The 26,006-nt window shown below is 38.6% G+C and overlaps 1 protein-coding gene across 1 annotated transcript in view; it reads left to right on the top strand.

Annotated features, from left to right (window-relative positions):
* The window catches only part of LOC144369930 (E3 ubiquitin-protein ligase RNF213-like), an 89,706-nt gene that overhangs the window by 34,746 nt on the left and 28,954 nt on the right, over positions 1-26,006 (top strand). The gene's annotated exons all lie outside the window — the stretch shown is intronic.

The following is a 26,006-nucleotide window of genomic DNA, read 5'->3' as shown; positions in this document are numbered from 1 at the left end:
CTGGTCAAATGGTTGTTGGCATCAAATGGTAGAGATTGTGACAACATGAGGGTGCAGATGGCAGCAATTTCCAGTACTGGACAAAGCGGGGAAGGAAGAGCTGTAGACATAATGAGAGTGAATGAGGGTGAGAAAAGCTAATGCACAAAAATGATCAGACTGCAGGGCTGTACCAGCCATGTTCCCTAGAGAGAGCTTAGCATTTTCTAATCCCTGTTCACTGTGGCTGGCACAACATTATTTTATAGATTTCTGGACGTTAGATTCACCTGTGTGGTTTGTGTAACTGTGGTTCCACGGGAGTGAGAAGCATGGGCCACGTGTTTATGAGGAGATGGCGGTTCTGATCAGGATACCCCAGCCCAGGGAGGGGTGCCCTAGCAGACCTCTAAGTAATCACCTGTTTGGAATATAAAGCAATCCATATTGGCCTTGGAAATAATTACAATTGATTGTGTTACAAGAATGGTTATGAATGTGACCAACCTTAGAGAACACAGGCGGAAACCATTGGAACTGTGTGGAGTTGGATGTGTCATACTGTTTACATGGTGAGAAGGATAGAAAGTATAGCTGTGTCTGGGAAAACTTGGAGGAACTTCTTCCTGAGGGAGTTATTTACAAGTAAAAGTGCTTGACATTGTCAACAGCATTGTGGTCTATGAAGGGGAATTTTTCCAAGAGATAACAATGTAGAATGCCTCCCTGGACAGGGCTGATGGCAAGAGAAGGGACAGAAACTTGCCCCCTTCTGCTTCTGACTGGTTCTTTGACTTTGCTGTCTGGGGCACTTGTCCACTCAGGAGACTTGCTGTACCTTTTCAACTCTCTCCCACCCAGAATTTGCCACTTGGGTCCATGAGGACCCAGCAGTGCCTGGCCCAGGACCATTTTTGCTTTCACTCTGGAAAGGAGAGTGAAAGGCTTAGAAGAGGCCTGTGGTGATTGTACCCACACCCTGAGGGCTGCTCAGTTCCAGGTACAGGGAGTATCTTGATAGGCATGGAAATAGAACTCATGTCATGTTTTCTGGCTCAGTGGTGCCTCCTGGAGCAGGACTGCCCACTAGGGAATAAATGAGACCCATGGAGCAGTGCCCATTGCTCACTATATGTAGGGCACATCATGGAGCACTATGGAGAAATGGATTCTCATCTCTCTGCTTTGGCAATTTTCTGCTTTCCCAAATGGACAGGCTGTGAGAAGAGGAAATCTGGACTGGAAGCAGAGCAAGGCCCAGAAGGGACCAGTCCTGACCTGTCCCCCTACCCAGGAAACTCCAAAATTTTGAACAGGTCACTTTACCTTGTGGGAACATATCCTGTCTGATTGCCTTTCCCCTGGAAATCTATGGGACAAACAAGGACTAGAGCCAGGAGACTTGTTCTTGTGACCCCAGGCTGGCTCCTTGGCCCTTTTAAGTCCCGACTTCTTCCAGGTAACATAACTAGAGCTATATGTATGTGTAAAGGTCACTAGGCTTCAAGTCATAATCTGAGTGCCCTGGTCTTGGCTTTTCCACCAATTGTCAACTCATCTTTTCTGGAATTCAAGAGACAGTGTTGTACAGGCTTATTAATATACCCTTCAGAAATCTATCATCTCTGCTTGAAGGATTTGCTTCCTTTTGCATTTGTGTCAGAGTTAAAGGGGCTTCTCCAGGCCTGTAGTCTGGGAACCAGGGCAGAGAGAGGCCTAGGGTGGAATGGGGTGAACAACTTAGGCTCTGCTGTCCCCTTTCCTCTAAGCTGGTGGTTGGTACTGGGAGGGCATGGGCTTCTTGTCTGTGGCACCACTTAAGATGACCCCATGCCACTCTACCTTCTTCCTTGGCTAAAACATGTAATATTTTTCTCAAACATTTCACTCTGAACTCATCATGCCAAACCACTGGACAGTTACCGCACAAATAGTTCTGTCCAGAAGGGGACACAGGGCTGTTGACCCCTTCCCTATGACTCAACATGGCATAGACAGAAGCCTCTACCTCTAATGAGGAAAAAAAACTGAATTAGAAAGCCGTAGACATATCAATAGGAAGAAGCCATTAGCACACAAAGAATGTACATGAGACAAAATAGTCATTCTCTGTATGGATTGATTTTTTTTTTTTCCAGAAAGAAAACTTTTGTTTCTTACCATGTAAACTAAAAAAACATGGTATGTTTGACCAGATAAAACCTTTTTGAAGACAGCATGTTGGTAATGATGGAGGTGACCTGAGATGCCTCCCCTCTTGGCCTAAGCTGGCAGGGACTAGCTGGTGGTACAGGCTCCCTGAGCAGCAAGGCCTGTTTGCTCTCCTTATCTCTGATACATCTGTTATTATTAGGAAGGCTGTGGCCCTTGAGGCTGGCATGGTTACTACAGGCCATATGACTCATCATTCTCTTTTGATTTGTGTAGGAGGGAACTGTCTGGTGACAAGATTGCCTACCACAAGGGTCTGGGGTTCCACTTCATGTCAGTTTAACTCTGGTGAACCACCTCCATGCTGATGCCCCATCTTGTCCACCAGGATCCATTGAATAACTGTCATGATGTTCTGGGCTTTGACCATCTCATTATCCATTCACAGTCTGCTTGTGACTGATCCCTGGATCTGGGCAGTGGCAAGAAATCTTCCTGCCCTCTGCCTTTTTTATTAGAGTGTAGTGACTGCAGAAAGTGAGTCTTCCTTTTCTCAATATAGCCTTCTAAAGGATCTAATGTTTCTCTGGCAGGGAGGGGAGGGACTTCCCTCTCAGGAGGCTCCTCCTTCTCCACCTCTGTCTTCTTGGGACTGGGAATGTTCTTTGATTTCCAGCATTACCATACCAAAGCAGGGATCTCCTGAGGCCACAACTCCACTCTCCTCCCATGGCTCATACCTGGCCTCTATCAAGCCTGGACTGGGCTTGAGGCTGTCCCTTGCATATCCTGTGATAATCTTGCTGTGCTGGGTTCTGCCTGAGAAACTTAAGTGTAAGGCTGAGAAGGAAGAGGGTCCTCCTGTGTAGCTGGAGGGACCACTGAGGGCTCATGGCCTCAGTGGGATTCCTGTCCTGGACTTGTGCATCTCTGCAGGTGAGGGACTAGGGAGGGGACTCTGCAGGGTGGGAACTGACAATTTTTAAATCACCTTCTCTCCTGGACCTTTCCAAGGAAGTCCTTCTGGGAAACTGGTAACCTTAGCAATAGAGTTGGACCTGGAGTCACAGGGGACCAAGAGAAAGTCTGATTGTGGAAGAGGCAAGGGTGGTCTCTCACCAAGTCATGAGTCATTGGATCAAGGGCCTGAAGGTGTGGACTCAACCTGTGTCTCATTCAATACCTCATAATATTTGTTTTTAGCATCAAGAGAGTTCCCAGATCAAGGAAGGAAAGATTCTGGGAGATGTTCATCTGAGATTGATGATCCTTGGAGTATGCTAGATTGCTGGGGTTTTTTTCTTCTTTTTTGTGGGTGTTGGACTTTGGGAAAGCATACTTGGCATCAAGACAGGATCCACACACATATGTGGGGATTATGCCCTCATTGATCTACATCAACTTTCTGCTCAGATGGTCTTGCAGGCTTTTTTCCAGAAGTTTCTTGTTTGAACCCATAGATATGTCACTTCTTAAATCACACTTCCCTGGCCTCATCAAGTCACTTCCTGAATCTTCCTTTTCATTTTCCAGAACTTTTACTGAGGTGCCTCTTGAATTTCAGGATAGATCTTCCGGGTCCCTCTCTGGGTCTTGCTCTGGGCCCTTGAGGAATCTTTCAGAGCACCTGGACCTCACGTTCTGAACACCTTTGCTGCTTTCACAAACAAGTTCTGAGGGCCGGGCAGCCAGGAAGGGGCCATGCTTATTTTTGGCCTGGCACCCAGAACTCTTCCTTGGGAATTTGCCCTGAGGCTGTGTCAAGTCCTGGGATGCTTGAAATCTGCAGGGAGGGCCATGCTGCTTTGCATCTGTGATGAACCTCCCTAGACTGTGTTGCTCTGGTCGCTCCTGGAGCTTGGTGCTGTTAGAATCCCTAAGAAGGATGGAGGCAGACTTGAGGATTAGGGAGGGGTGATTGCCCTGGTGACGACTGAGAGCGAATTGGCTATTGGCTCCCTGAGATTTTTGGTGCAAAGGGAGTAAAACCTTCCTCTGTTTCTGTTGATTCTGCAAGTGCCATTCCACATGCTGATTTTCAGCTGGACTGAGAGGCCATACCTCCTCCTGGGATCTAGAGCAAATTGTTTTCTGTGTCCTCTTCTGGGGTTGAGAAGAAGGTGGTAGGTTTGGGAGAGAAGATGTGAGGCAGGTGTGGTTCTGGACCTGACACACAGGTGGGGCCAGTGTTTGGGTTAAAAATTGAGACTGCGCTACATAGTTGGGCAAGGGCTGGTTCTGGGAAAGCTGTGGAGATTCTTCAGCCTAAGATTGAACTGGGGAAGAATCAGAAACTTTTGTTAATTGTAACAGCTTTAAATTGTGCAGAGAAAGACCTCTCAGAAACCCAGGCAGTATCCACCAGGAACTCACTGTGCAGAGAGGGCAGGCCCCAGAACAGCTGGCTACATTTATGCTCTAAAGAATCCACCAAGGCCTTTTGGTAAGAGAAATGCTGAGAACCAGGAAAATGTCCTGGTTTCCCTTTTGTGTTCCAGAAGGGGTGTGCAGTGGTGTCTTTCTTGCCCCCCAGTGACTTCAGCATTTGTCCTTGGTTTGAAAGAGGATCCATTCTTAGTGTTTTCCTTTCACATTTTTGGTTCTGCTCTTTTGGTGATTAGCATCTCCAACAGTTTCTGGACATCAGGGTTGATGAAAAGAAGCCCTAACCTCTACTTTCTGGTGTGTAGGGTCTCCCTAGAATGTAGGGTTTGGTATATTTTATAAAATATATGATAATTTGTTTTGAACTATAGTCCCCTCATTATGCTGTAAAGTACTCAAACTTATTATTTTGTCTCTTTGGGTATGCATTTACAAATTATGTTTTTTTTTGTACCAGAAATTGAACCCAACCCCCTTAACCACTGAGTCACATCCCCAGCCCTTTTCATTTTTTTTTTTTTTTTTGTTTGTTTGTTTTATTTTGAGGCAGGTTCTCACTGAGATGCTTAGGACTTCCCTAAGTTGTTAAGGCAGGCTTTGAACTTGCAATTCTCCTGTCTCAGCTTCCCAAGCTGCTGGGTTTAAAGATGAATGCCACTGTACCTTGTGACAATTAACTTTTTTAAAATATAAATATAGTCAGAAGAAAAAGTGCCAAGAGTTTAAGATTTTAAGCCTATTTCTACAATTACGCCACTTAATTTTGATACATTGCTTGATATTTTACAAAATGTGGGGTTCACTGTGGAACCTAGGGACATGCAGTTTGCTTGATCAGGACCAGATTTTAAGATGTGAACTTGGCATGCAATTTTAAAGGATTTGTGTGAGAGCTACCTCTTACTTTTAGCATTTCCTTTTAGGAAAATATTATAGTTTGCATCTGGAGTGTCCACCAAAGACTCTAGTGGTAGGTGCTTGGTCCCCAGTTGGTGGCACTATTGGGAGGTAGTGGAGACTTGAGGAAGTTGAGCCCCCTTGGAAGTGGGTCATTTGGGGTATGCCTCTGAAGATTTATTTTGTCCCTGGTGCTTCTATCTTTCTCTATCTCTGTTTCCTGACCATGAGGTAAACAGCTTTATTCTGCCATATTTTCTGGCCTTAATGTTCTCCCTCACCAGAGGCCCAGAACCAATGGAGCCCTGTGATTATGGATGAAAACCTCTGAAGTCATTAGCCCAAATTTTCCCTCCTCTGTTTTTGTCAGGTATTTTATCACAGTAACAGAAAGCTGAATAATTCAGAAAAGAAAGTATTTGATATTTTGGATTATTGGATGAGCTGTGAGTGCAGAAATGTGAATTTCTGGATACATCATAAAATTGATTTAAGCAACCACTATGTAATTTTTATGTGCCATACCTCATTTAGGGAAAAAGGTAGAGACTGCAATGATTTTAATTCTTGAAATACTTTTAAAAGACATTATTTCCCTGAATTTTCAATGGCTTTGTTTTTCCTATTTTTCCTGATGCTCATAAAAACAAATGGAATTGCTCATTAAATCTTAGGGTAGATGTTGCCAGATAAAAATATAGGAACTGAAGTTTATATGAAAATGGGACTGTATAAAAGAGACCAAAAACAAAAAAGCAAACTAGTTTGGCACAAAGTTCACATATCCAGACTAGATCTACTAATTTTACATCCTTTAAGACCCCTAAACATTGCTAACCAGAGGGTAAACACAGCAACAGCATTATCCCAAAATTGTGTACTGTCATTATACACTATGAGGTAGTGTTGTACTTTGGATATATTAGAGTTGGGATCTGCAATGTCTTACAAAGGCCCATGAGGTAAAGGCTTGGTTCCCAGGGTCGTGCTCTTGGGAGCTGATGTAACACCTGTTAGATATTGCAGCTAGTGGGAAGTCTTCAGGTTATCAGGGGATTTTAAGACCCCATTCACTGTCTCTCTCTCTTTTCTTCCTGGCTTTGAGACTAGTAGTTTTGCTTGGCCATGCCCTCCTTCTTCAATATGTTGTCCAATACCAGAGACAAAAAAAAAAAAATAGGTCTGATTAATCATGGATTCCAAAACTGTGAGCCAGAATACACCTTTTCTCTTTATTGGTTAGTTGTGTCAGGTATTTATTATAGTGGTGGGAATTTGACTAATACTCTCCGGCACCAATGTTCATAATGAGCTAAAAAAGCTTTGTAGTCTAGATATAATACCAGGTACATAATTCAGCAGGAGGGGCTCTCAAAGTGTGGGAGCTGGGACTGCACTTCCAATTCTGAATGTATCAAGAGTGATACCCATGCTCATGACCCTCTATTTTCCCCATTCTCCATCATCTTCTCTAATAAATCTCCCTGCTACTTGCATATCTTTTTTCATCCCTAGAATTCACATATGAGGGAAATTGTGGAATACTTGTCTTTCTGTGTCTGGATTATTTTACTTAATATTATGATCTCCATTCCATTTATTTTTCTACGAGTGACATGATTTTATTGTTCTTTATGGCTGGATAATACTCCACTCTGTGTGTGTGTGTGTGTGTGTGTGTGTGTGTGTGTATCACATTTTCTTTATTCATTCGTCCATTGACAGACACACCTGGTCTGATTCCAAAACTTCTCTATTGTGCTGCACTTTACAAGAAACAATAAACTATAGGGTAGTATGCTGACTTTAATCCTTTCAAAACTGCCATAGCTGTATCATAAGTAGTATTATATTTAATATCCTGAGAACCTTTATCCAGATTTCCATAGGGCTGTACTAATTTCAGTTCTCACTAGTAGTGTGTGAGTGTTCCATTTCCCCCCATATCTTCACCAGCATTCATTTCTTCTTTTGCATTCTTGATTGCCATCTGACTGGGTGAGATGGAATCTCAATGTAGTGTTGAATTGCATTCCCCCGATGGTTAAATATGTTGAACTTTTTTTTTCACATAATTATCGGGACTCCAGTGGCTGCTACGTGGAGCGCTGGCTGCAGCAATGGTGACAGCTTGGGGTGGCAGGCCTCTGAGTCAGAGGGTGACTGGAGGCTGGGGTGGCCTTTGCATCAGCTACTCCAGGCCACTGGTCTTGTCTCTGGTAGAGCATGCCTGCTCAGGAAGCAGAACATGGGATATGGTGATACCCAGATAGTCTCTGAGGACGTCATCCTTCCCGTCCCTGCCATGCCTGGCACTGGCCTTAAGCCCACTGGGTGTCTAATTGCCTCACCCCTGGTTTGTCCTGTTCCTCCATGGGATGTGGCATTTGTAGAGGGAGTAGGCAAGTTTCCAGCTGAGGTAGACTTTGGAGATGACACCCCTTTCCCAGACATATTTCCCCCTGGACTGTGGGGGAAGAGAGCTGTGGTGTATGGTACAGTTCAGTCCTCAAAGCCTTTGCTCAGCTTCTTTGCTGCTACTTCTGATTCAATGGATTCCAGAGGCCAACTGTGATATGATGTCAGGATCATGGCAATATCTGCATTAATCTTTGTATTTGTTTTTGTTTGGTCCTCAATGAGGTCCCAAATTGATCTTTTATTTCAGCACTGCAAGGTCATATTGCAATGTCCTCTAGCCTTCATGTTTTGGGATGAGAAGTCACAGACCCTCAAACTTTATAACAAACTTGTCATTTTCTATGTTTTTAAGAGTTTTTTTCTTCTTTAATTTTCAGTGGACTGGGCACATGTGAGAATGGGGTTTTTGAAGCTTCCTGAATCTAGGGTTCCTGTATTGTGGAGTTTTCACACATTCTTTCTCTCATGAAACTCATTGTTCAACACCTTGTATCTCCTTCAGGCACTCCTGTGGGACAAATGGTACAATTTCACTACTATTTTACACATCTCTGATGTTCTTTTCATTTTCCTTCAATCTTTTTTCTTGTCCTTTTTTTTTTTTTTTTTTTTTTGTCAGACAGTATTATTACTGTTGATCTGCAGGTTCTCTAATACTTTATTCCTGGGCTGAGAAGTTATTTTTTTCTTTAGATTTTTGGGAATGGTTATAATGGATGTTTTCTATGATGAATTTTTTAAGTGGATCACTTTAGGCCTGGAGTATTGCCAGCTTTTCCTCATTTCTGTGTGCTTTGGTGTGTAATTGTGCATAGTGTGCTGGACAGGTGGATTATGGTAGAGTGAGATTCTGGTTCCTACTAAAACACAGTCAAGGTCAAACAACATGTGTGCCTTGCTTTCAGAAGACCTCTGTTATGCTCAGTGCAGATTTCAGGCCCTTGCTGTGTGGTCATGCCTGAATGACTCCTGCACCACTGAGGGGTTGATGTGGGTTTGTATGGTGGTGTATGGTGCAGTTCAGTCCTTGAAGCCTTCATTCTGCTTCTTTGGGTGTGATATGTGCATATGTAGCTCAAGGTGAATCTGGGAATTGTATTGATTCACAACAGATTTCACTAATCCCCTCCCTAGCTTGCTCCTCCTTGGTATTTTAACCCCATTCTCACCTCCTAAGGGCCTTTCTTTTATGTTTCTCTCAGAATTTTCATCCCCCTGAGCTGCTGTGTATTTCCATATGACCAGTTCAACTCCTAGGCACAACAGCAAGAGGAAAGAAAAGAAAAAAAAAAACCCAGTGGAAATTTCCCTCATGCTCTTCAGATAACAGAACTCTCCACCAGTTCTTTTCCCTGGAGAGAGAGGCAATTTCTCAATATCAGGTCCTTCTGCCACTGTTGGGGCTGCAGGACAAAGTTACAACTGTAGAGAGACAAATAACTCAAATAGAGGTGACCCTTCACTCCTCAACATGCAAGGCCCCTTCACAATGATCTAGGTAGAAAGTGGTTGTTGGTTCCTTAAGTTTTTCGTTTCAGTGGCAGCTGAACTTTGCCTGCCTTGCAAGAAGCTGGGAGACTAGGGAAGGGAAAAATCTTCATAAGTAAAACCCACTGTGGGTTGTTGTTCAACATAGTCCCCAATCTGCCTCAAAACGCATGTGTGTGACTGGATGCTTTTTGAAAACATGGGTGCATACACTGTTGCCACTGCTTCTAATTTCAATGGATTCCAGAGGCCAACTATCTAGTAGGTGATGTCAGTACCAACATGGTAATGAATGCATCAAATCCTGAATCATGGCTTCCCACTTGAAGTGGAGGAGCAGGATGTGGGCACTCTGCCCATGCCTTGTTCTCAGGAAAGCAGCATGAAACCTCACTCAGCTGTGTGAACCTCCACTAGTATCCATGTGTAAGTGCCACTCTGTAGCTGTTAACTGTAAGTTTAGATTAAGTGATATGGGAGGATCATTTAATTTAATGGTAGTTTTGAAATGTCTTTGTAAGAGTAGAGCTGGCACAGATGCAGCAGTATGGAAGACTAGAAGGTGGAGCCACACTTATCTGTGTTTCTATGGAAACTATTTGAATATTTGTTTTATATGGATTTTATTCACTTTGTTCAAACAAGTTACTAAAGAGTGCCCCCTCAGCTGCCCAGCAAGAATTTGTAGCTTGTACAATGGCAGAATGGACCAAAAGCTTAATGTTGTGACCTGTTTTGAAGATAAAGTATCTTGAAATAATTAGGTACTGGGGGGGGGGGAGGAACTGTATTTTTGCTGCAGTCTGGCTAGATACAAAATCACGAGCCACTCAAGCAGGAACAAACTTTATTATTTGAAAATGCCGCCAATGCCCTGTATGCCCCTGGGAACAATCTCAATTTACCCACACGCAGCGTTCTCCCGGCACCCCAGAGGAAGTTCCTCCCCCGGAATTACCTCCTACTGTACTTCCCCAACCAATGGGAACTCTCCAGGAGTCCTGTAGCAGGCTGAGGTGAACAGCAGGAGTCCAATATACATATGAATGCAAATCTTAACATAATAATCTCATCTCAATGGCTAGCTGGTGTCACCTTTCAACCAAAAATGCCATCCATCATATTACTTGGCTGTAGCTCTTAGCACATTTTGAAGACAATCTTCTGAGATTGAACATAAACATCATCTAAGAAAGAAGTTTGGGAAATTATACGCTTCAGTTTCAAACAACGTAGAGGCTGTTCAAAGAAAATCCAGGTATCAGTTCTTTTACTTAGACAACAAAATCATAATCTCTAATTGTGTTGATAATAATAAAAGAGGTTTAATCAATCTGATAAATCACATGTTAACCTGTTCTGGGTAAGTTTCCTCTTATCTGAAATGTTCCCTGAAGACTCATCTGTTGAAGTCTTGATCCCACAACATAGCAGTGTTCAGAGGTGGGGCTTTCAGAAAGTGATACTTGATACTAACCCCATCAGAAGAGTAACTGGCAAAGATTCCCCTTCTGTAGATTTTCTTTACATTGTTTTATTAAATTGATTTTATTTCTCAAATACATGACAGCAGAATGCTTTACAATTTTTATTACCCATAAAGAGCACAGTTTTACATATCTAGGTTTGTATGTAAAGTACGTTTACACCAATTCATGTCTTCATACATGTACTTTGGATAATGATGTCCATCATATTCCAACATCAATGCTAATCCCCTGCCTCCTCCCTTTCCCTCCCACCCCTCTGCCCTATCTAGAGTTCATCTATTCCTCCCATGTTCCCTCTCCCTACCTTACTATGAGTCAGACTCCTTATATCAGAGAAAACAATCTCGATTTATCTTTTTGAGATTGGATAACTTCACTTAGGATTATCTTCAATGCCATCCGTTTACCTGCAAATGCCATGATTTTATTCTCTTTTATTGCTGAGTAAAATTCCATTGTGTATATATGCCACATTTTTTATCCATTCAGCTACTGAAGGGCATTTAGGTTGGCTTCACAGTTTAGCTATTGTGAATTGTGCTGCTATAAACCTCAATGTGGCTGTGTCTCTGTAGTATGCTGATTTTAAGTCCTTCAGGTATAGACCAAGGAGAGGGATAGCTGGGTCAAATGGTGGTTCCATTCCCAGATTTCCAAGGAATCCCCATTATGCTTTTCATAATGGCTGCACCAATTTGCAGTCCCACCAGCAATGTATGAGTGTACCTTTTCCCTCACATCTTCGCCAACACTTATTGTGTTTGTCTTCATAATAGCTGCCATTCTGACTGGGGTGAGATAATATCTTAGAGTAGTTTTGATTTGCATTTCTCTAATTGCTAGAGATGATGAATATTTTTTCATATATTTGTGGACTGATTGTATATCCTCTTCTGAGAAGTGTCTGTTCAGGTCCTTGGCCCACTCGTTGATTGGGTTATTTGGTTTTTTTTGGTGCTTGGCTTTTTGAGTTCTTTATATACCCTAGAGATTAGTGCTCTATCTGATGTGTGAGGGGTAAAATTTGCTGCCAGGATGTAGGCTTTCTATTCACATCACAGATTATTTCTTTTGCTAAGAAAAAGCTTTTTAGTTTGAATCCATCCCATTTATTGTGTCTTGGTTTTAATTCTTGCACTATAGGACTCTTATTAAGGAAGTTAGGGCCTATTTCCACATGATGAAGATTATGGCCTACTTTTTTTTTTTCAATTAGATGCAGAGTCTCTTTAATTCCTTGGTCTTTGATCCACTTTGAGTTGAGTTTTGTGCATGGTGAGAGGCAGGGGTTTAATTTCATTTTGTTACATATGAATTTCCAGTTTTCTCAGCAACATTTGTTAAAGAGCCTATCTTTTCTTTAATGCATGTTTTTGGCACCTTTGTCTAATATATGATAATTGTAATTTTGTGGGTCAGGCTCTGTGTCCTCTATTCTATACCATTTTTCTGCCAGTCTGTTTTGGTGCCAATACCATGCTATTTTTGTTACTATTGCTCTGAAGTATAGTTTAAGGTCTGGGATAGTAATGCCACCTACTTAACTCTTCCTCTAAGGATTGCTTTAACTATTCTGGGTCTCTTATTTTTCAGATGAATTTCATGATTGCTTTTTCTATTTCTATGAGAAATGCCACTGGGATTTTGATTGGAATTGCATAAAATCTGTATAGTGCTTTTGGTAGTATGGTTATTTTGATAATATAAATTCTGCCTATCCAAGAGTAAGGTAGATCTTTCCATATTCTAAAGTCTTCTTTGAGTTTTTTCTTTAGAGTTCTATAGTTTTCATTGTATAGATCTTTCACCTCTTTAGTTGATTGCCAAATATTTTTTTGAGGTTATTGTAAATGGAGTATTTTTTCTCAATTCCTTCTCTGAGGCTTTGTCACTGATATACAGAAATGCCTTTGATTTATGAGTGTTGATTTTATATCTTGCTACTTTGCTGAATTCATTTACTAGTTCTAAAAGTTTTCTGGTGGAGCTTTTTGGGTATTCTATGTATAGAATCATATTGTCAGCAAATAGTGATAATTTAAGTTCTTCTTTTTCTTTACATATCCCTTTAATTTCTTTCATCTGTTTAATTGCTCTTGCCAGTATTTCAATAACTATGTTAAGTAGAAGTGCTTAAAGAGGGCATCCCTGTCTTGTACCGGGTTTTAGAGGGAATGCCTTTAGTGTTTTTTTTTTTTTTTTTTTTTCCATTTAGAATGATGTAGGCCTGAGATTTAACGTTGATAGCTTTTATGATGTGAGGTATCTTCCTGTTATTCCTAATTTTTTTAGTGTTTTGAACATGAAGGAATACTGTATTTTGTTAAATGTTTTTTTTTCTGTGTCTATTGAGATGATCATATGATTCTTATCTTTGAGTCAATTGATGTAATGAATTACATTTATTGATTTCTGTATGTTGAACCAACTTTGCATCCCTGGGATGAATCCCACTTCTTTTGTTTCGATTTCATTGATTTCAGCTCTAATTTTAATTATTTTCTGCCTTCTACTGTTTTTGCTGCTGATTTGTTCTTATTTTTCTAAGGCTTGGATATGTAATGTGAGGTCATTTATTTGTTGACTTTTCCTTTTTTAAAGGAATGAACTGCATGCAATGAACTTTTCTCTTAATACTGCTTTCATATTGTTCCAGAGATTTTGATATGTTGTGTCTATGTTCTCATTTACCTCTAAAAATTTTTTAATCTCCTCCTTGATATCTTTTGCAACCCATTGTTCATTCAGTAGCATATTGTTTCATCTCCAGGTGTTGGAGTAATTTTTAGTTTTTAATTTGTCATTGATTTCCAATTCCACTTCATTATGATCTGATAAAATGCATGGTAGTATCTCTACTTTTTTTGTATTTGCTAAGAGTTTCTTTGTGGTATATTATATGGTGTATTTTAGAGAAGGATCCATGTGCTACTGAGAAGAAAGTATATCCACTTGATGCAGGTTGAAATATTCTATATATGTCAAATTTAAGTCTAAGTTATTGATTGTATTATTGAGTTCTATAGTTTTTTTATTCAGCTTTTGTTTGGAAGATATATCCAGTGATGAGAGAGGTGAGTTAAATTCACCCAAGATTACTGTGTTGTGGTCAATTTGACTCTTGAACTTGAGAAGAATTTGTTTGATAAACATAGTCGCACCATTGTTTGGGGCATATATATTTATGATTTTATGTCTTGTTGGTGTATGGTTCCCTTGAGCAGTATGTAATGTCCATCCTTATTCCTTTTGATTAAATTTGGCTTGAAATCTACTGTATTTAATATGAGGATGGAAATCCCTCCTTGCTTGCACAGTCCACATGAGTGGTATGATTTATCCCAACCTTTCACCTTCAGTCTGTCTATGTCTTTTCCTATCAGATGAGTCTCTTGGAGGCAGCATATTGTTGTTTTTTTTTTATAAATCCAATCTTCCAGCATATGTCTTTTGCTTGATGAGTTTCAGCCATTAACATTCAGGGATATTATTGAGACATGGTTTATATCTTCACTTATATTTGTTTATTTTTGTTGTTTAACTTGACTTGACTTTTTTCTTTGATTAGTTTTTGCTTTAGGGTACTACCTCTTCTGTTGATTTTCATCATTATTTTTCATTTCCTTTTCATGGAATATTTTGCAAAGGATGTTTTGTAGTGCCAGGTTTCTAGCTATAAATTCTTTTTTTTAAAAGAGAGAGAGGGGAGAGAGAGAGAGAGACAGAGAGAGAGAGAGAGAGAGAGAGAGAGAGAGAGAGAGAGAATATTTATTTCTTAGTTTTTGGTGGGCACAATATCTTTGTTTGTATGTGGTGCTGAGGATCGAACCCGGGCCGCACGCATGCCAGGAGAGCATGCTACCACTTGAGCCACATCCCAAGCCCAGCTATAAATTCTTTAAACTTTTGTTTATCATGAAAAGTTTTTATTTTATCTTCAAATCTGAAACTTAAATTTGTTGGATGCTAGATTCTTAGTTGGCACTCATTATTTTTCAGAGCTTGGTATATGTTGTTCCAGCATCTTCTAGCTTTCAGGGTCTGTGTTGAAAAAATATGCTCTTATCCTGATTGTTTTTCCTCTATATGTAATCTGATTCCTTTCTCTCATGGATTTTAAAATTCTCTCCTTATTCTGTATGTTGGGCATTTTTATTATGATCTGTCTTGATATGGATCTTTTGTGAGTTTGTACATTTGGCATCCTGTAGGGTTCTTGAATTTGGATTTTCAATTCATTCTTCAGGTCTGGAAAATTTTCTGATATTTTTTCATTGAATAGATTGTTCATTCCTTAGGTTTGGACCTCTATGCTACCTCTATGCCAACAACTCTTAAATTTCGTCTTTTTATGCTATCCCATATTTCTTGAATGTTCTGCTTATGGTTTCTTACCCTTATTGCTGGGTGGTCTATGTTCTTTTCAAGATGATACACTTTATCTTCATTGTCTCATGTCCTATTTTCCAAGTGGTGTACTTCATTGGTGATGGTTTCATTTGAGCTTTTAATTTGATATATTGTTTCTTTCATCTCAAAGATTTCTGTTTGGTTGTTTTGTAGAACCTCTATATCCCTGTTGAGGTCATCTTTTGCTTTCTGGGTTTGTTTATGAAGCTCATTTTTGAAGTGATCTTTCACTGCTTGTATTTGCTCTCTTATATCTTCCTTGAATTCACAGAACATTTTATCCATGTATATCCTGAACTCTTTCTCTATCATTTTTTTCTGCTGTGGCTGCCAATGATTCCAATGATGTGGTGTCTTGATATGTTTGTGGTACTTTCTTCCCTTGTCTTTTCATGTTGTTCTTTTGTGTCTTCCTTTCCAACTTTGTGGCTCTGGGGTGTTATTGTTTTTACCCTATAGATTTGTAGTGCTCTTGTAGTGTTCCAAGATCCCTCCTTTGTGAAGAAGGGCAATGTTAACAGATCCCAATATCAACAATATTCCACCTATGAACCATTTGTTGTTATTAAGATGTTTACAATTTAGTCTCAACATCCAGAAATGTTGGATTCAATTATTATCTAAAATATAATCAGTAGTTTTGTAAAATGTTTACAGTTTCTGATGAATGAACTGGGAGTGTGGCGTTGGACAATATGCTGAGGAGGAAGCATGTGAGGATGTAGAGTTAATATATCTTAGGATATGTGAAAGAGAAAACTAATGAAGAAGGTTAGTAGCAAGAGAGTAGACAGAAAATAATTTAGGGTAGACAAATACATGGGAAGACAGTAGGAAATTTAAAACAAACACATATTTTTATTAAGAAAATACAGGATGTTAAAATAGCAAAATTTGGAGGGGGAAAGAAAAATGAAAGAAGAAAGAAGAGGGAAAAAAGAGCATATACACGGGCTGGTGATGTGGCTCAAGGGGTAGTGCGCTTGCCTGGCATGCATGTGGCCCAGGTTGGATCCTCAGCACCGCATACAAATAAAGATGCTGTGTCTACCGAGAACTAAAATAATAAATATTTTAAAATTCTCTCTCTCTTTTTTAAAAAAGAGCATATACAACACTTCTATAATATATTATTCATTTGACTTAGTCTTCAAAATCCTATTTCATGCAAAGTTCTTGGTTGGGGATGTGAGGGCCAGAGGATAGAGGGGTAGAAGACAAAGAGAAAAAAAGAAAGAAAGAAAAGAAAAAAATTCTCACAAGAAGAAACCAGGGTTGTTGCTAGTTTTAGAGATCCATATCTTTTCTGTTTCTCTTCTCATACAATAGGTGGCGTTGTCTGCTTTAAGCTGGTGTCTCTGCCCTCAGGGTGTTGTAGGTAACCATGGTGGGAAGACTGGTCCTGGAGTAGGGTGTCTGCAAGATGGGAGTGCCACCTATCAGTCAAAGCTGGGCGACCACACTTCATGGGTCTCTTTTTGAGACCACTCATTTGACTTTTGTGCCCGGTATTGTTTTCCTCTCTTGCCTGGATTTCCCAGCTCTGGGTCTCTCTGTTAGGCTCCAAACTTTAGTCCCATCCCCTCACTTAGCAGTTGCCTCCTGTGGGACCTCTCACACCCAGGCTCACACCAGGTGGGTGGCGCCCTGATTGCAGTGCACACCTGCCCGACTGGGAGCTTTTTTGTGTTGGGTGGTCACTGCACCAAGTTATCGACACTGAGAGGAGGGGGACAGGAGTTTGATACCTGGTACCTGGACAGGTGGTGATTCGATCTGAGAGCTGCCCCCATCAAATAAGGTGAGAAAGTTCATCCAAGCTGGAATTGGTCTGCTTCCAGAGCCAGGGTGACTGGTGAGGTTGGGGTAGCTGGGCGATGACTTTGTGCTGTTGGTAGGTAGTAGCCGAGTGACCTGCGTGGAAGCAGAGTGATGTCTGGAGTTCTGCAGAGGTGCTAATAGTAAATTCTACTACGGCACTTGAGAGCCATGCGTGGGCTAGAACTGCGGGCTTTGGGTTTAGGGAACCAGAAATCTGGAGTGCTACTTGAATGCTGAGGCTCTGAGCCCTGCGTGGGGTTCACAGTGCTGGTGATTTCTGCAGAAATCAGCTGTATAGGGGTCCTCTTAAGCTCTCTGAGATGCAGTGAGATCTGGGTCACAGAGCGACACAGGATGCGGCCTTGTCTGGCCAACCATCTTGGAATCTCTGTATTCTGGTTTTCAATATTCAGGTTTCCAAAACTTTCATTTCTGTGCTCAGCAGCCAGACCTGCTCCATGGGGAGCATCAGCACCAGCACAACAGAGCAATCCAGGAAACCCAGGCCCAGAGAGAAGCCTGGAGCCAGCAGGAATCAACAAATAACTTTCTTAAAAAATAATCTAAGTATAGTCAGAAGAAAAAGTGCCAAGAGTTTAAGATTTTAAACCAATTTTCACAATTATGCCAATTTATTTTTTTAAGTTTATGCTTTCTTTTTTTAAATATCTTTATTTTATTTTATTTTTTATGTGATGCTAAGGATTGAACACAGTACCTTACACATGTGAGGCAGGTGCTCTAACACTGAGCTAAAAACTCAGTCCTCTAATTTAATTTTAATGCATTGCTTGATATTTTACAAAGCATTGAATTCACTTTGGGACCGTGGGACATACAGTTTTCTAAATCAGGCTCAGATTTTAAGATGTGAACTTGGCAAGCAATTTTGAAGGACTCATATGAGAGCTACCTCTTACTTTTAGCATTTCCTTTTAGGAGAATGTTATAGTTTGCATCTGGAATGTCCCTCAAAGACTCATGTGTGGTTGCTTGTTCCCCAGTTGGTGGCACTGTTTGGGGGTGGTGGAGAATTTAGGAGGTTGGGCCTTCTTAGAGGTGGGTCACTTGGGGTGTGCCTTTGAAAGTTTATTTTGTCTCTGGTGCTTCTCTCTCACCCCTCACTCCTCTCTCTCCTGGCCATGAGGTGAACAGCTTTATTCTGCCATACCCTCTGGCCTTGTTCTGCCTCCCCGGAGGCCCAGAACCAATGAAGCCATGTGACTATAGATGAAAACTTCTGAAGTCATTAGCTCAAATCTTTCCTCTTCTAAGTTTTTCTCAGGTATTTTATCACAGCAACAGAAAGCTGAATAATTCAGAAAAAAATGTGTCAGACACTTTGGATTATCGGGTGAGCTGTGAGTTTTTAAATGTGAATTTCTAGATATATTATAAAATTGATTTAAGCATCCACTATGTAATGTTATGTACCATACCTAGCTTAGGAAAGAAGTTGGAGACTACAACAATTTTAATTCTTGAAATAATTTTAAAAGAAAGACATTTTTTCCCTGAATTTTCAATGGCAAGCTTTTTTTTTCAACTACAATGCTAACAATAATTACGATAAAAACAAATGGAAGTGCTCATTAAATCTTAGAGTAGATGTTGCTAGATAAAGATATAGGAACTGAAGCTTATACAAAAATGATACAGCATAAAAGAGACCAAAAACAAATGAGGAAACTAGTTTTGCACAATGTTCATATACCTAGAATAAATCTACTAATTTCCCATCTTTTCAGGCTCCCAGACAATGTAAGCCAAGGGTTTTTATAAACACATTAACAACATTATCCCAAATAGTGTGCTACAATTGTATATTATAGAGGTAGAATTATAGCTTGGATATATTAGAGTTGGGATTTGGAATGTCCTATAAAGGCCCATGAGGTAAAGGCTTGGTTCTAAGGGTGGTGCTCTTGGGTGCTGATGTGATCTTTAAGAGATTGAGGCCTAGTAGGAAGTCTTTAGATTATTAGGGGTGTCCTCTTAGAGGGGATTTTAAGACCCCATTCTTTTCCTCTGTTTTTCTTCTTGGCCTTGAAGCTAGTTGTTTTGCTTGGCCAACCCTCATTCCTGAAGAATTGCTTGCCACCCCACTCTGTGTCCCATCACAGAAGCCTAAAAATAGGTGTGATAAATCATGGACTCCAAAACTGTCAACCAGAGTACACTTTTTCTCTTTGTTGGTTGGCTCTGCTAGGTATTTATTATAGTGGTGGAAATTTGACTAACACCTTAGGGCACCAGTGTTCTTAGGAGATCCATCAATATGCTAAGGAGGTAAAAAGCTTTGTCTGGATGCAACACCCAAGTGCAGAATTCAGCAGGAGGGGCTCTCAGAGTGTGGGAGCTGGGACTGCACTTCCAATTCTTAAGTAGGTCAAGAGTGATACCCATGCCCATGACCCTCTAACCTGCTCCTCCACTCTCCTTTGTCTTCACTATTAAGTCTCCCTTCTACTTTCATATTTCTTTTTATCCCCAGATTTCACATATGAGGGAAATTGTATAACACTTGTCTCTCTGTGTCTGGCTTATTTTGGTTAATATTATGATCTCCATTTTATGTATTTTCCTGAGTGACACTACTTTATTGTTCTTAATGGCTGGGTAATACTCTACTTTGTGTGTGTGTATCTGTGACATTTTCTTTATCCATTTATCTACGGACAGACATGATCTGATTCCATAAGGAATTATGCTGTGATTTACAAGAAGGAGCAAACTATAGGATAGTATGCTGACTTTAATTCTTTCAAGGAATGATACACCTACTTAGGTAGTAATAGATTTTGCACCCTGAGGAAACTCCTTCCTGATTTCCATAGGGCTGTGCTAATTTCACAGCAGTGTGTGAATATTTCATTTCCCTCATATCCTCATCAGCATTTGTTTATTTTATTTAATTTATTTTTTTTGTATTCTTGATGATTGCCATTCTGACTGGGTGAGATGGAATCTCAATGTAGTTTTGATTTGCATTACTCTAATGGCTATACATATTGAACTTTTTTTCATATAATTATTGTCAATTGTACTTCTTTGAGAAGTGTCTGTTCAGTTCATTTTCTCATAGTACTCATAGGCTGGTGTTCCATGGCTCAAAGCAGTGTGGCTGTGTTGATTATTACAATATCAAAATACTTCCATACTGGTTGATGAAGAGTCCTGAATGGCCCTCTGCTGCCAGCCTGTCCCTGAATCTCCTCTAACACTAACTATACCTCCCTGTTCTCCTTCAGCTGAAGCCCTCTGGGTCAACTCCAGTCCTATGGACAGGTGTTCTATTCTTATTGGCTGCAGTCTGTGCTATTTTGGTGGTTAAACTTTAGAATATCATCAAGTGGATCCTGCTCTTATTTAAGTTTTTGACATTTCGGAGTTCATCATAGAGTTTTTGTACTAATTTGGACTTTGGAAAACTGTACATTCATTTTTCTTGACTACTTTTTGGCATCCCTTAAGTTTTCCATCCCATCTTCATTTTCTTCACTCTATAACTGACCCATCGGTACCCATTCAGGCATTCAGTTTTCAGATTGTTAGTGATATTATGTCATCAAAAGCATTAAAATAATGAGAATGGTGCCAGGTGCTGCTGGACATGGTGACAAGCTCATGTGTGGGCCCCGCTTTCCAGGTACACAGGGCTGAGGTTGCCTTTGGGGAAGGCAGAGTCCACCTTCTCTCCACTGCAGAAAGTGGTGTAAAGTAGTCAGCTTGGGATGCCATAACAAAGTGTAGTGACAGAGTCACTTGAAAAATAAAAATTTATTGTCTCAGTTCTGAAGTTTGTAAGGCTGAGATCTAGATGTTATTAGGATGTTTTCTTCTGAAAGTTCTCTCTCTGGATTTTTTTATGCTATCTTCTGCCTATGTCCTCACATGTTTCTCTCTCTTGTGTGTCTTTGTCCTAATCTCCCCCTTTAAATATGTATATATGTATGTGTGTGTGTGTGTGTGTGTGTGTGTCTATATATATATATATATATATATATATATATATATATATATTCACATATTTTATAAATTAATGGGTTTCACTGTGTCACTTCCATACATGCCTGTATCATGTACTGACTTTCTATCTACCCTTGCTCAATTTCCCCTTGCCCTGCTACCTGCTTTCTGGTCCCTTATGATCTCTCTTTCTGGATATCTTTTTTGGTTTTTAGTTTCCATATATGAGAGAAAACATGAAATACTTGTCTTACTGCATCTGAATTACTTTATTTAACAGGATCCAGTTCTTTTTCCCTGCAAATGACAGGATTTATTTTTCTTTGACTGAATAATACTCCATCATTTATAAAACTATATTTGCTCTATTCATGCATATGTTGACAGGCACCTTGGCTGAGTCCATATTTTACCTATTGTGAATAGTGTCACAATAAACATGGTCATTCAGGTGTGTTTTTTATTTGCTGGTTTCATTTCCTTTGAATAAATACCAAGAGGAGATATAGCTTGGTCATATGATAGTTTTATTTCAATTTTCTGAGAAACATTTATACTGTTTTCTATAGATGCACTAATTTATATTCGTACCCAACATTGTATAGAGTCTGTTTATTCCACATCCTCACCAGTATTTTTTTTAATAAAGCCTATTCCAACTGTAATAACCATCTTACCCAATTTGATAAGACATAATCTCCTCAGGTTTGATTTGCTTTTATGTAATGGCTAAACATGTTAAGCATTTTCATATATATTTATTGGCAATTTGAAATTGAGAATAGTCTTGAATAGAATAGTTTGAGACTTGTCTTCTTTTGAGAAGTGTCTATGCATGCCATTGGTCTATTTTTATTATATTACTTGCCGTTTGGTTATTAAGTTTTCCCTATGTTCATCCTCTGTAAGATGAAAAGTTGGCAAAGATTGTTTCCCATTCTCTTTGTTATCTTCCACTCTGCTGATTATATTCTTAGCTGTGCAGAAGTTTTTTAATTCAATATAATCCTGCTTGTTCATTATTATTCCTATTTCCGGAGCTGTTGGACTCCTAAAATGGAAATCATTGCTTTTGCCATGATCTTGAATTATTTCCCCCTATGTTCTCTCTAGTAATTTCAAAGGATCCTATCTTACATTAATGTCTTTAATCCTGAGTTGATTTTTGTACAGGGTGAGAGACAGGGATCTAGTTTCAATTTTCTACATGTAAATGCCCAGTTTTCCCAGAATAATTTGTTGAAGAAGACTGTTCTTTCTTCAATATTTTGGTACCTTTGTTGATAATCAGTTCTAGTGTGAATTTACTTCTGAGTTCTCTGTTCTGTTCCATTGGTCTACCTGCCTCTTTTTATGCCACTACTATAATATGGCTCTCAGGTAAAATTTGAAATAAGATATTATGGTACTTATAGCATTGCTCTTTTTGCTCAAAATTGCTTTGGATATTCTGGATCTTTTTTATTATATATGAATTTTAGATTTTTTTAGTTCTATGAAGTTTCCCATTTGTATTTTCTTTTTTTATTAATTACTCAAGACAATACAATGATCTTGACATATCATACATTTGATTCAAATAGGGTATGAATTCTCATTTTTCCACATGTACAGATTGCAGGATCACATTGGTTATACATCCATGTGTATACATACATTTGTATTTTCTTGGGGGTTGCAGTAAATTGTAGATTTCATTGGGTAGTATGGCCATTGTAACAATACTGATTCTCCTGATTCATGAACATAGTAGGTGTTTCCAACTACTAATGTGTTCTTCAGTATCTTTTTTTCAGTATTTTGTAATTTGCATTGTAGAAGCCTTTCACATTCTTAGGTTTATTCCTAGGTATTTCTTCTTCTTTTTTTCCTTCTTCCTCTCCTACTTCCTTTTCCTCTCCTCATTCCCCTCCTCCTTCTTCATTGCTGTAATAAGATTACTTTCCTGATTATTTTCTCAGTGAATTCATTATTGGTATAAATAAAAGTGACTGATATTGAATTCTAATTTACTAAATTTGTTTGTCTGTTCAAAAAGTATTTTGATGGATTACCCCCTCAATTTTCTAGTTACAAAAACATATTAATAGCAACCAGGATAATTTAATTTCCTATTTTAATGTTTGTGAACCATTCACTTTCTCTTGTCCAATTTCTCTGGCTAAAATTTCCAATACTCTGTTTAATAAGGGTGTTGAGAGTAGGCATCTTTGTCTTGTTCCTGATCTTATAGGAAGTACTTTCAGCTTTTCTTAGTTCAGTATGATACATAACCTTCATTATGTTGAGACTTGATCCTAATATATGTAATTTATTCAGGGTTTTCATTATAATGAGAATGCTGGATTTTATCAAAGGATTTTCTGCATCTATTGATTTTATCCTTGATTTTATTTACATGTCTTATTATATTTATTGATTTCTGTTTGTGAATCACTCTTGCATCCTTGGAATGAAATAAACTTGATAATGGCATATTATCTTTTTAATGTACTATTACTTTAAATCTGAAAGTATTTTATATCTGTGTTTATCAATGATATTGGTCTTTTTTTCTGTTGTGTTCTTTATGGATTTTGTTAGCAGGGTAATACTGGCTTCATAGAATGAGTTTGAAAGCTTTCTTTCCCTGTTTTATGAATTAGTTTGAGCAATATTGGTGTTAGTTCTTTAAAAATTTGATAAAATTTAGCAATGATTTCATCTGGTTATAGGATTGTTATTTTTTTTTACTTTTAATGAGGAAATTTTTATTACTGCTTCAGTCTCATTATTTGTCATCAATCTATTTAGATATTTTATATCCTCTTTGTTGATTTTGATAAATCATGTGTACAGAATTTTTTCTACTTCTTCTGGATTTTCTAATTTTTTAGGCACAGTGTTCTTCAGATTTTTCCCTAATGATCCTTTGAATTTCACTATTGTTAAGACTCTGTAAATCTAATTTTATTTATTTATTTATTTTATTTCTTCTCTTTCTTTTGTCAGTTTAACTGAGGGTTTGTCAGTATTATTGTTTCAAACAACCAACTCTTTGTTTTATTGAGGCTTTACATTCTTTTAGTCTTTAATTCATTTATTTCTTCTGTGATCTTTATTTTTTTTCCCTTCCATGGAATTTCGATTGTGTTTGTTTTGTTTTTGTAAGACATATGATGAATCATGACAGTAGTGATTTGAGTTCTATTTGTATTATTTTGCTGTAGATGTTATTGTTTAAACTTGCCTTTTAGCCCTGATTTCCCTGTTCTGGTATGTTATGATTCCATTTCATTTGATTCAAGGAATTTTAAAATTTCCCCTCTGATTTATTTTATAATCTACTGCTTATTTAATAGTGTTGCTCAATCTGCATGTGTTTGTGTAGTTTATGCAACTATTTCTAGTTCCTTTTCATTGTAATCAGATAAAATATAAGAAATTGTTTTATTTTAAAAAATTGATAGGAGTTGTTTCATGGACTAATATATATGATCTATTTTGGAAAAACATTTTTGTGATGAAGAAAATAATGTATATTTAGCAACTGTTGGATGGAATATTTTGTAGATATTTGTTAAATCTATTCAATCTATAACATAATGCAAATCTGATGTTTCTTTGTTGATTTTTTTTTGTTCTGGATGATTTATTTATTGTGGCTTATCTTTCCATTCATACCTAATCATGTTTGTTTTTAAAAATTGGGTGCTCCATGACTTTTTCCTTATGCATTTATATCTTTGTGATGAATTGTTCCCTTGATCAATATATAGTGACCTTCTTTTCTCTTCGGATTTTGTTTTAAAGTCTGTTTTGTCAGTTATAAATGTTGCTACTTGGTTTCGTTTTTTGGATTCCCTTTACTTGGAACATCATTTTTCCATCCTTTCATTATCAGTATGTGTATGTCTTTGCACATGAAGTAAATTTCTTGTAAGCAGTAAATGTTAGGTCTTGTTTTTTAATTCATTCAACCAATCTGCATCTTTTATATGGAAAATTAAAAACATTTTCATTCAGTTGATTATCAATAGGTATATACTTGTTCCTGTCATTTTCTCTTTTCCTTCTAGTGGTTTTGAATATTCCATGTTTTTTTCTTTCTATGTTATTCATCTTAAAATGTCATCAAATATATTCATCTAATATATTGACAATGTATAATTCTTAACTACTTATTTGCATGTCTTCTCTAGTGAGATTTACTTTTTCACATTTACTGATGATTTTATCTTCCTTCCTCTTTTGGGTATATTATTCCATTTTGTATTATTTTAGATTTTCATCACTGTGACACAATACCTGAGATAAACCCTCAAAGAAATAAAGATTTATTTTGCCTCATGGATACAGAGGTTTCATTCTTGGTTGGCCAGCTCCATTCCTTTGTGCTTAAGGTGAAGCTGAACGTCATGGCAGATGGGCTTGGCAGAGGAAAGTTGCTCACCTCTTCTGTATTATTCACTGGGAAGCAGAGAGAGGGACAGGAAGGGGCTGGTCACAAGATATAATCCACAAGGGCCTGCCCCCAAAGATCCACTCTCTTCAACTAGATTCTACTTCCTACAGTTTCCATCACCTCCCAGTAATCCATGCATATTACGAAGACATCAATGGATTAATCAATTTAGGAAGTCAGAGTCCTAATGATTCAATCATTTACTAAAAGCCTCACTCTGAATACTGCACTGGGGATCAAGCTGTCTGAGCCTTTTGGGGACATTCTGGATCCAAACTATAACAAATATCTTCAGTGATCCTGGTCTAGTGGCCATACATTCTCTTAATTTATTATTATCCAAGGTCTTTATCTCTCTTGTTTTCTTGAAAACGAATGGTGCTGGGTATATCAGTCTTGTTTGGCACTCCATTCCTTATCTAACTACTTTCTTCTTTTTAACGATCACCAATCATAATGGATTATAGCCAGTCATAAGGACCTTATTTTACCTTAACTACTTTTTTAAAGGCCCAATTGCCAAATAAAGTCACATTCTGAAGTATTGGTGG

The sequence above is a fragment of the Ictidomys tridecemlineatus genome, chromosome 13 (assembly GCF_052094955.1).
Source record: "Ictidomys tridecemlineatus isolate mIctTri1 chromosome 13, mIctTri1.hap1, whole genome shotgun sequence".
In the NCBI taxonomy this organism is placed as follows: Eukaryota; Metazoa; Chordata; class Mammalia; order Rodentia; family Sciuridae; genus Ictidomys; species Ictidomys tridecemlineatus.
The sequence above is the reverse complement of the archived record's forward strand: the minus strand, read 5'-3'. Positions and strand labels throughout refer to the sequence as shown.